Source organism: Pristiophorus japonicus, chromosome 11 (assembly GCF_044704955.1).
Source record: "Pristiophorus japonicus isolate sPriJap1 chromosome 11, sPriJap1.hap1, whole genome shotgun sequence".
NCBI lineage: Eukaryota > Metazoa > Chordata > Chondrichthyes > Pristiophoridae > Pristiophorus > Pristiophorus japonicus.
In genome coordinates, this window is record NC_091987.1 from 64,534,787 (window position 1) to 64,547,182 (window position 12,396).

Sequence of the window (12,396 nt, forward strand, 5' to 3'; positions counted from 1 at the left end):
AATCTGTATGGATGGAGCTGTGGAATACCAAAGGGCAGAAAACGCTAGTGGGAGTTGTGTACAGACCACCAAACAGTAGTAGTGAGGTTGGGGACAGCGTCAAACAAGAAATTAGGGATGCGTGCAATAAAGGTACAGCAGTTATCATGGGCGACTTTAATCTACATATAGATTGGGCTAACCAAACTGGTAGGAATATGGTGGAGGAGGATTTCCTGGAGTGTATTAGTGATGGTTTTCGAGTCCAATATGTCAAGGAACCAACTAGAGGGCTGGCCATCCTAGATAGGGTGATTTGTAATCAGAAAAGACTAATTAGCAATCTTGTTGTGCGAGGCCCCTTGGGGAAGAGTGACCATAATATGGTAGAATTCTTTATTAAGATGGAGAGTGATGCAGTTAATTCAGAGACTAGGGTGCTGAACTTAAGGAAAGATAACTTCGATGGTATGAGACGTGAATTGGCTAGAATAGACTGGCAAATGATAATTAAAGGGTTGGCAATGGATAGGCAATGGCAAACATTTAAAGATCACATGGATGAACTTCAACAATTGCACATCCCTGTCTGGAGTAAAAATAAAATGGGGAAGGTAGCTCAACGGTGACAAAAAAGGGAAATTAAGGATAGTGTTAAATCCAAGGAAGAGGCATATAAATTGGCCAGAAAAAGCAGCAAACCTGAGGACTGGGAGAAATTTAGAATTCAGCAGAGGAGGACAAAGGGTTTAATTAGGAGGGGGGGAAATAGAGTATGAGAGGAAGCTTGCCGGGAAACATAGAAACATAGAAAATAGGTGCAGGAATAGGCCATTTGGCTCTTCGAGCCTGCACGCCATTCAATGAGCTTCCATAGATATGTGAAGAGAAAAAGATTAGTGAAGACAAATGTAGGTCCCTTGCAGTCAGATTCAGGTGAATTTATAATGGGGAACAAAGAAATGGCAGACCAGTAGAACAAATACTTTGGTTCTGTTTTCACAAAGGAAGATACAAATAGCCTTCCGGAAGTACGAGAGGACTAAGGGTTTAGTGAGAAGGAGGAACTGAAGGATATCCTTATTAGGCAGGAAATTGTGTTGGGGAAATTGATGGGATTGAAGGCCGATAAATCCCCAGGGTCTGATAGTCTGCATCCCAGAGTACTTACGGAAGTGGCCCTAGAAATAGTGGATGCATTGGTGATCATTTTCCAACAGTCTATCGACTCTGGATCAGTTCCTATGGACTGGAGGGTAGCTAATGTAACACCACTTTTTTAAAAAGGAGGGAGAGAGAAAACGGGTAATTATAGACCAGTTAGCCTGACATCAGTAGTGGGGAAAATGTTGGAATCAATTATTAAAGATGAAATAACAGCGCATTTGGAAAGCAGTGATGGGATCGGTCCAAGTCAGCATTGATTTATGAAAATGAAATCATGCTTGACAAATCTTCTGGAATTTTTTGAGAATGTAAATAGTATAGTGTACAAGGGAGAACCAGTGGATGTGGTGTATTTGGACTTTCAAAAGGCTTTTGACAAGGTCCCACACAAGAGATTGGTGTACAAAATTAAAGCACATGTTTTTTGTGGTTATTTTCTGATGTGGATAGAGAACTGGTTGTCAGACAGGAAGCAGAGAGTTGGGATAAACGGGTCCTTTTCAGAATGTCATGCAATGACTAGTGATGTGCTGCAGGGCTCAGTGCTGGGACCCCAGCTATTTACAATATACATTAATGATTTGGATGAAGGAATTGAGTGTAATCTCTCCAAGTTTTCAGATAACACTAAATTGTGTGGCGGTGTGAGCTATGAGGAGGACGCTAAGAGGCTGCAGGGTGACTTGGACAGGTTAGGTGAATATACTGCATTTGCCCAATGTGGATAAATGTGAGGTTATCCACTTTGGGGGAAAAAACACGAAGGCAGAATATTATCTGAATGGTGGCAGATTAGGAAAAGGGGAGGTGCAATGAGACCTGGGTGTCAAGGTTCATCAGTCATTGAAAGTTGGCATACAGGTACAGCAGGCGGTGAAGAAGGCAAATGGTATGTTGACCTTCATAGCTAGGGGATTTGAGTCTAGGAGCAGGGAGGTCTTACTGCAGTTGTACAGGGCCTTGGTGAGGCCACACCTGGAATATTGTGTTCAGTTTTGGTCTCCTAATCTGAGGAAGGATGTTCGCTGCACTCCCTCAATAGCAAGAAGATTCACCAGACTGATTCCCGGGGTGGCTGGACTGACATCTGAAGAGAGACTGGATCGACTGGGCCTTTATTCACTGGAGTTTAGAAGAATGAGAGGAGATCTCATAGAGACATACAAGATTCTGACGGGACAGGTTAGATACAGGAAGAATGTTCCCGATGTTGGGGAAGTCCAGGACCAGGGGACACAGTCTAAGGATAAGGGGTAAGTCATTTAGGACTGAGATGAGGTGAAACTTCTTCACTGAGAGTTGTTAACCTGTGGAATTCCCTACCACAGAGAGTTGTTGATGCCAGTTCATTGAATATATTCAAGAGGTAGTTAGATATGGCCCTTACGGCTAAAGGGATCAAGGGGTATGGAGAGAAAGCAGGAAAAGGGTACTGCGGTGAATGATCATGCATGATATTGAATGGTGGTGAAGGCTCGAAGGGCTGAATGGCCTACTCCTGCACCTATTTTCTATGATTCCCTGCTCCTATACTCAAATCCTCTCGCTATGAAGGCCAGCATGCCATTTGCTTTCTTTACTGCCTGCTGTACTTGCATTCATACCTTCAGTGACTGATGTACCATGACATCCAGGTCTCGTTGCACCTCCCGTTTTACTAATTTGTCACCATTCAGATAATCTGCCTTCCTGTTTTTGCCACCAAAGTGGATAACCTCACATTTATCCACATTATATTGCATCTGCGATGCATTTGCCCATTCACCTAACTTGCCCATTCACCTAACCTGTCCAAGTCACCCTGCAGCCTCTTAACATCCTCCTCACAGCTCACACTGCCACCCAGCTTAGTGTCATCTGCAAACTTGAAGATATTACATTCAATTCCTTCGTCCAAATCATTAATGTATATTGTAAATAGCTGGGGTCCCAGCACTGAACCTTGCGGCACCCCACTAGTCACTGCCTGCCATTCTGAAAAGGACCCGTTTATTCCCACTCTTTGCTTCCTGTCTGCCAACCAGTTCTCTATCCACGTCAATACATTATCCCCAATACCATGTGTCTTAATTTTGCACACTAATCTCTTGTGTGGGACCTTGTCAAAAGCCTTTTGAAAGTCCAAATACACCACGTCCACTGGTTCTCTCTTATCCATTCTACTAGTTACATCCTCAAAAAACTCTAGAAGATTTGTCAAGCATGATTTCCCTTTCATAAATCCATGCTGACTTGGATCAATCCTGTCACTGCTTTCCAAATCCGCTGCTATTACATTGTTAATAATTGATTCCAACATTTTCCCCACCACCGATATCAGGCTAACCGGTCTATAATTCCCTGTTTTCTTTCCCTCTTTTTTAAAAAGTGGGGTTACATTATCTACCCTCCAATCCATAGGAACTGATCCAGAGTCTATGGAATTTTGGAAAATGACCACCAATGCATCTACTATTTCTAGGGCCACTTCCTTAAGTACTCTGAGATGCAGACTATCGGGCCCTGGGGATTTATCGGCCTTCAGTCCCATCAGTTTCCCTAACACCATTTCCTGACTAATAAGGATTTCCCTCAGTTCCTCCTTCTTGCTCGACCCTCTGTCACCTAGTATTTTCGGGAGGTTATTCATGTCTTTCTTAGTGAAGACAGAACCAAAGTATTTGTTCAATTGATCTGCCATTTTCTTGTTCACCTGAATTCATATGAATTCACCTGATTCTGACTGCAAGGGAGCTACATTAGTCTTCACGAATCTTTTTCTCTTCACATATCTATAGAAGCTTTTGCAGTCAGTTTTTATGTTCCCTGCAAGCTTACTCATACTCTTTTCCCCCTCCTAATTAAACCCTTCGTCCTCCTCTGCTGAATTCTAAATGTCTCCTAGTCCTCAAGTTTGCTGCTTTTTCTGGCCAATTTATATGCCTCTTCCTTGGATTTAACACGATCCCTAATTTCCCTTGTTAGCCACGGTTGAGCCACCTTTCCTGTTTTATTTTTACGCCATACAGGGATGTACAATTGTTGAATTTCATCCATGTGATCTTTAAATGTCTGCCATTGCCTATCCACCGTCAACCCTTTAAGTATCATTCGCCAGTCTATCCTAGCCAAATCACGTCTCATACCATCAAAGTTTCGTTTCTTTAAGTTCAGGACCCTCGTCTCTGAATTAACTGCGTCACTCTCCATCTTAATGAAGAATCCTACCATATTATGGTCACGCTTCCCCAAGGGGCCACGCAAGACCAGATTGCTAATTAATCCCCTCTCGTTAGACAAGACCCAGTCTAGGATGGCCTGTTCTCTAGTTGGTTCCTCAACATATTGGTCTAGAAAACTATCCCTTATACACTCCAGGAAATCCTCCTCCACCGTATTGCATACCAGTTTGGTTAGCACAATCAATATGTTGGTTCAAGTCACCCATGATAAATGCTGTAGCCTTATTGCATGCGTCCCTAATTTCCTGTTTGATGCCATGCCCAACCTCCCTACTACGACCAAACAGCAGTAGGGAGGTTGGGCATGGCATCAAACAGGAAATTAGGGACGCGTGCAATAAGGCTACAGCATTTATCATGGGTGACTTGAACCTACATATTGATTGTGCTAACCAAACTGGTATGCAATACAGTGGAGGAGGATTTCCTGGAGTACACAATTCCCACTGACGTTTTCTGCCCTTTGGTGTTTCGCAGCTCTAGCCATACAGATTCCACATTATCCAAGCTAATGTCCTTCCTTACTATTGCGTTAATCTCCTCTTTGACCATTAACGCTACCCCACCTCCTTTTCCTTCATGTCTATCCTTCCTGAATATTGAATACTCCTGGATGTTGAGTTCCCAGCCTTGGTTACCCTGGAGCCATGTCTCCGTAATCCCAATTGCATCCTATCCGTTAACAGCTATCTGCCCAATTAATTCGTCCACCTTATTACGAATGCACCTCGCCTTGAGACTCGGAGCCTTCAGGCTTGTTTTTTTAACGCTCTTTTTGTCCTTTTAAAATTATGTTGTAATGTGTCCCTTTTTGATTTTTGCCCTTGATTTCTCTGCCCTCCACTCTTACTTTTCTCCTTCCTACCTTTTGCTTCTGCTCCCTGTTTAAGTTCCCATCCCCCTGCCATATTAGTTTAACCCCTCCCCAACAGCACTAGCAAACACTCCGCCTAGGACATTTGTTCTGGTCCTGCCCAGGTGCAGACCGCCCGGTTTGCACTGGTCCCACCTCCCCCAGAGCCGGTTCCAGTACCCCAGGAATTTGAATTCCTCCTTGCACCGTTCCATTGAAAGTTGGCATGCAGGTACAGCAGGCGGTTAAGAAAGCAAATGGCATGTTGGCCTTCATATCGAGGGGATTTGAGTACAGGGGCAGGGAAGTGTTGCTACAGTTGTACAGGGCCTTGGTGAGGCCACACCTGGAGTATTGTGTACAATTTTGGTCTCCTAACTTGAGGAAGGACATTCTTGCTATTGAGGGAGTGCAGCGAAGATTCACCAGACTGATTCCCGGGATGGTGGGACTGACCTATCAAGAAAGACTGGATCAACTGGGCTTGTATTCACTGGAGTTCAGAAGAATGAGAGGGGACCTCATAGAAACGTTTAAAATTCTGATGGGTTTAGACAGGTTAGATGCAGGAAGAATGTTCCCAATGTTGGGGAAGTCCAGAACCAGGGGTCACAGTCTAAGGATAAGGGGTAAGCCATTTAGGACCGAGATGAGGAGAAACTTCTTCACCCAGAGAGTGGTGAACCTGTGGAATTCTCTGCCACAGAAAGTGGTTGGGGCCAATTCACTAAATATATTCAAAAGGGAGTTAGATGAAGTCCTTACTACTCGGGGGGGATCAAGGGGTATGGCGAGAAAGCAGGAAGGGGGTACTGAAGCTTTAGTTCAGCCATGAACTCATTGAATGGCGGTGCAGGCTAGAAGGGCTGAATGGCCAGCTCCTGCACCTATTTTCTATGTTTCTATGTTCCTCAAGCCACGTATTCATCTGAACTATCCTGCAATTCCTACTCTGACTAGCACATGGCATTGATAGCAATCCTGAGATTACTACCTTTTTTGAGGTCCTACTTTTTTAATTTAAAAAGGGAGTAGGGGAGAGACCGAATAATTACAGGCCAGTCAGCCTAACCGCAGTGGTGGACAAATTATTGGAAAAAATTCTGAGGGACAGTTTTAATTGTCATTTGGAAAGGCACTGTTTAATCAGGGACAGTCAGTATGGATTTGTTACGGGAAGGTCGTGTCTGACTAACTTGATTGAATTTTTTGAGGAGGTAACAAAGTGGGTCAATGACAGCGCATTTGATGTAGCCTACATGGATTTTAGCAAGGCTTTTGACAAGGTCCCACATGGCAAACTGGTCATAAAAGTAAATGCCCATGGGACTTGAGAGTAAGTGGCAAGTTGGATCCAAAATTGGCTCCATAGCAGGAAGCAAAGGGTAATGGTCGATGGGTGTTTTTGTGACTGGAAGGCTGTTTCCAGTGGGGTTCCGCAGGGCTCAGTACTAGGTTCCTTGCTTTTTGTGGTATATCAATGATTTTAAACTTCAATGTAGGGTGTATGATTTTAGAAGTTTGCAACGATACAAACATTGGCCGTGTGATTGATAGTGAGGAAGAAAGCTGTAGACTGCAGGAAGATACCAATGCATTGGCCAGTTGGGCAGAAAAGTGGCAAATGGAATTCAATCTGGAGAAGTGTGAGGAAATGCATTTGTGGAGGGCTAACCAAGCAAGGGAAAACACAATAAATGGTAGGATACTGAGATGTATAGAGGAACAGTGGGATGTTGGAGTGCACGTCCACAGATCTCTGAAGGTAACAGGACAGGGTAGAGAAGGTGGTTAAGCAGGCATATGGGATACTTTCCTTTATTAGCTGAGGCATAGAATATAAGAGCAGGGAGGTTATGCTTGAACTGTATAAAGCACTAGTTGGGCTACAGCTAGAGTATGGCGTACAATTCTGCTCACCACATTACAGGAAGGATAGAATCATAAGGCCCAAGTTTCGAGCCGCGCTAAGAACGGCGCAGTCCCGACCTGGACGCCCGTTTTTCGCGCCACAAAGTGCGCCTAAAAAAAACTTCCAGATTCTCCAGCTCCCTGCAGGTCGTTTGCAGCTCGGCGCAGCGCAGCAGGAGCAGTAGGGGGCGGAGCCAGGTCCCTACATTAAAAACAGTGCCAGGACCTCTGCACATGCGCGCTACAGTGGGCGCGCATGTGCAGTAGCTCCAGGCGCCCGAAACTGTGTGGGAGGGGCCCGAAGCACGCAGCCCCTAGCCCTGGCCCAATGGCCTCACTGGGGCTGCGTGAATAAGGCTCCTCCCACGACCAGCTCCTGCTTCCTCTCGACTCCCGCCACCCCGCCTCCGGACCGGACCCGACACCAACTGACCCGACTCCCGCTTCCCCGCCCCTCCCCCCCGGCCCCCGGACAGGACCCGACCTGACCTGACCTCCCTCCCCCCGACCTGACCTCCCTCTCCCTCCCTCCCCCCGACCCGAACCGAACCGACTTCCCTCCCACCACCGCCCCGACCTCGACCCGCGCTCCCGACCCCGACCCGACCCAACGCCACCTACCTGTAAATTTGGTGCTGGGGATGGGCCTGGACGTTCAGCCTCACCCCGACCCCCCCCCCCCATCTCCTTTCTCCTTCGCCCCCCCCCCCGCCCCATCTCCTCCCCCCCCCTACCCCGCCCCATCTCCTCCCCCCCCCTACCCCGCCCCATCTCCTCCCCCCCCCTACCCCGCCCCATCTCCTCCCCCCCCCTACCCCGCCCCATCTCCTCCCCCCCCCTACCCCGCCCCATCTCCTCCCCCCCCCTACCCCGCCCCATCTCCTCCCCCCCCCTACCCCGCCCCATCTCCTCCCCCCCCTACCCCGCCCCATCTCCTCCCCCCCCCTACCCCGCCCCATCTCCTCCCCCCCCCTACCCCGCCCCATCTCCTCCCCCCCCCTACCCCGCCCCATCTCCTCCCCCCCCCTACCCCGCCCCATCTCCTCCCCCCCCCTACCCCGCCCCATCTCCTCCCCCCCCCTACCCCGCCCCATCTCCTCCCCCCCCCTACCCCGCCCCATCTCCTCCCCCCCCCTACCCCGCCCCATCTCCTCCCCCCCCCTACCCCGCCCCATCTCCTCCCCCCCCCTACCCCGCCCCATCTCCTCCCCCCCCTACCCCGCCCCATCTCCTCCCCCCCCCTACCCCGCCCCATCTCCTCCCCCCCCCTACCCCGCCCCATCTCCTCCCCCCCCCTACCCCGCCCCATCTCCTCCCCCCCCTACCCCGCCCCATCTCCTCCCCCCCCCTACCCCGCCCCATCTCCTCCCCCCCCCTACCCCGCCCCATCTCCCCCCCTACCCCGCCCCGTCTCCCCCCCTACCCCGCCCCGTCTCCCCCCCTACCCCGCCCCGTCTCCCCCCCTACCCCGCCCCGTCTCCCCCCCACCTCGCCCCGTCTCCCCCCCTACCCCGCCCCGTCTCCCCCCCTACCCCGCCCCGTCTCCCCCCCTACCCCGCCCCGTCTCCCCCCCTACCCCGCCCCGTCTCCCCCCCTACCCCGCCCCGTCTCCCCCCTACCCCGCCCCGTCTCCCCCCCTACCCCGCCCCGTCTCCCCCCCTACCCCGCCCCGTCTCCCCCCCCTACCCCGCCCCGTCTCCCCCCCCTACCCCGCCCCGTCTCCCCCCCCTACCCCGCCCCGTCTCCCCCCCCTACCCCGCCCCGTCTCCCCCCCCCACCCCGCCCCGTCTCCCCCCCCTACCCCGCCCCGTCTCCCCCCCTACCCCGCCCCGTCTCCCCCCCCTACCCCGCCCCGTCTCCCCCCCCTACCCCGCCCCGTCTCCTTCCCCTCCCTCCTTCCGCTCCCCCTTCTCTCTCAGAAACACAGACACTGACAGACAGAGACACACTGGGGGGGGGGGGGGGCATCCCAGCGGCTGTTGGAGGGCTCCCGGTGCTGCAGTCGGTAAGTAGAAAATGTTTTATTTATTGATTTAAAATAAAAAATTATTTCTTATTAATTTTTTTTGTTTGGTTGATTTATTGATGTTTTTATCATTTATTATTGATGATGGCTCTTTATTTGTAAAACTGAAGTGTTTAATGTTTGTAAACTTCCCTTTAAACCCCTCTCCCCCCCCCCCCCCCCCCATTCCCTGCGCCTGATTTGTAACCTACGCCTGATTTTCTAAAGTGTAGACAAGGTTTTTTCGAGCGTACAAAAATCTTCACTTACTCCATTCTAAGTTAGTTTGGAGTAAGTTTTCACTGACGAAACTTTGAAAACAGGCGTAAGTGGCCGGACACGCCTCCTTTTGGAAAAAAAAATTCTGTTCTAAAGTGAAACTGTTCTAACTGACTAGAACTGGAGCAAACTAAATGGCGAGAATTCCGATTTCTAAGATACTCCGTTCTACACCAGTTGTTCCTAAAAATCAGGAGCAAATCATGTGGAAACTTGGGGCCATAGAATGGTTACAGCGCAGAAGGAAGCCATTCGGCATATCGAGCCTGTGCCATCCCTTTGCAAGAGCACTTCAGTTAGTCCCACTCCCCTGTCCTTTCCACGTAGCCCTGCAGATTTTTTTCCTTCAGGTACTTCTCCAATTCCCTTTTGAAAGCCACAGTTGAATCTGCGTCCACCATCCTCTCAGGCAGTGCATTCCAGATCCTAACCACTCGTTCCACAAAAAAAAGTTTTTCCTCATGTCGCCTTTGGTTCTTCTAATCACCTTAAATCTCTGTTCTCTGGTTCTCGATCCTTCCATCAATGGGAACAGTTTCTACTCTGTCTCGACCCCTCATGATTTTGAACACCTGTATCAAATCTCCTCTCAGCATTCTCTGCTCCAAGGAGAACAACCCCAGCTTCTCCAGTCCATCCACGTAACTGAAGTCCCTCATCCCTGGAACCATTCTTGTCAATCTTTTTTGCGCCCTCTTTAAGCCCTTCACATCCTTCCTAAAGTGCAGTGTCCAGAATTGAACACAATACTCCAGTTGACGTCAGACCAGAGTTCTATAAAGGTTCACCATAACATAAGATGTGATTGCACTAGAGAAGGTACAGAGGAGATTTATGAGCAGGTTGCCAGGAACTGGAGAATTTTAGCTAAGGAAAGATTGGATAGTCTGGGGTTGTTTTCTTTGGAACAGAGGTCGCTGAAGGGAGACTTAATTGAGGTATACTTATCTACTCTTATTTCCCTTAGCAGAAAGCTCAATAGCCAGGGGTACAAGGATTAGCAGGGAGTTGAGATCTTTTTTCACCCAGCAGATGATGGGGGTCTGGAACTCACTGCTTGAAAGGGTGGTAGAGGCAGAAACCCTCATCACATTTAAAAAGTACTTAGATATACACTCAAAGTGCTGTAACCTACAGGGTTACGAACCAAGAACTGGAAAGTGGGATTAGGTAGATGGCTCTTTTTCGGCTGGCACAGAAACAATGGGCCGAAATGGCCTCCTGTGTTGTAAATTTCTATGATTCTGAAGTGCATTGTGAAGACAAAGATTGCATCAGGTTGCTCAGACTGGTTGCAGCAAGATTTGTCACACAAACTAGTCTGTATTCTCTTGAATCTCATTATTGTTCTATATTGGGACGACCTTTGCTGGCCAGGTCCTGGGTTTTACTCTTTCACAGATGGAGGTGGGGCATTCCTTTCTGTTGTGATGTTGCAGGACATCTAAAATCTATACATTTTTTTTTCAATAAAACAAATTTGTCCTTTTTGACCCTGCTGGGATGTGTAATGGTGAAATGTAGAAAAATAAGGGGCCTGAAATTGAGGTCAGAGGCTTCCTTCATACAAATGCCTTCGACCTGAAAAAAATCTGCAAAAGTACTTGGTCTCGGAGGAACGCAGGATCGGGAGCGGAGGCCTTCATTCGCTGCGCAGCACATGAGGACCTGTCTTCAAAGTAGGCAAGTCCAAGCTGGAGTCATGTGGGCCTGGGCAACCAATCATGATGCAGTATTTTCATAAAAATGGGAACTCCGTTTCTCCGCGTTCCCATTACTATCAATGAGAAAAACCCCTAAAACACCCAATCACAGCAAAATAAATAAATAAACCATCTCTCATATTTAAAATTAATTAAAATTAAATGTTTTAGAAAAAAAAATGTTGAATTTTTTTTTATTGTGTTTTAATAATGTTACAAATAAACTTGCCTTAATGGACAGGTTTTTAAACTACAAAAATGTGTATTTAAATTTAATTTTTATATTTTAAAACTTACGCTGGTAAAAGTAGGCTATGCGCCTGCTTTCACCAGGCGTAACAGTTTGAAGGACATTCGCTGGGCATGAGTTGGGCAAATAGCCCAATCTCGGCTGTGCAAATGTCTTTCTCCCGGGGATGTGGAGGATCTGTCAAGGGAGATTGGAAAAGTCGTTTTTTAGCGCATGTGCATCACGCCCCGCAAACCGGCTTTTGCGAGGCGTCACTGGTCCATGTGCACTTCGTACGGACCCGATGGAGGCCGGAATTTTCGGCAAATTATTTTGAATAAATGCAGATTTAAGATCTGAATGAAAACACTACCATTTTGTAGCACAGATTACAGAAACAATTGTGTAATATTATGGCAGGAAATCAGTAAAAGTCACAAGTAGTCATTCAAGAAAATTCCTTTTAAATATCTCAATTAAATTGCTTTGCAATGAAGTATTGTCCAATCTATCTGTGAGACCCCGCTTTATACTGTAGCACATCACGGGAGTTGTAGCTGGAGCTTCAAGTCTGATTCACGCTGAGTTCTTGATCTCTGCTGTGTCATTATGAAATTGTGCTCGTGAAGGATTGTTTCTTTAGAGATGAGGAGTTGCTCTGAGCAGTTCTGACAAGCTCTTGGTGGCTAATTTGGGGTTAGTATGATGGAATCCCGAGAGCAGGTCAGCCACAGTTATATGAAGTGAAAATAGTTTTTTTCTCCCCTGGTGGTTCATTGCCACACTGGTACGTATGAACAACAAGGCATAAAAATGTGCCAAGCTTAATCCCTGGCCTGTGTTGCTAGCTGGTGTCAGCCAGGGCAGCATTCCAGGTGCTACACTTGGCACAAGTCTCCCTAGCTTGAGGACAGGGGACAGGTCAGGAAGAATCAGCCAGGGTTTCTGTTCCTGATCACCACCAGTGACTCTCAACTGGAAATCTGCATGTGGATCTTGGATGAGGTCAGATTCTCGTTGGGAGGCCTTTCCAGTAGTATCTGGCTTGA

The 12,396-nt window shown here is 48.2% G+C and overlaps 1 protein-coding gene across 2 annotated transcripts in view; it reads left to right on the forward strand.

Annotated features, from left to right (window-relative positions):
- The window catches only part of LOC139276050 (thiamine transporter 1-like), a 36,657-nt gene that overhangs the window by 3,476 nt on the left and 20,785 nt on the right, over positions 1-12,396 (forward strand). The window lies entirely within an intron of this gene.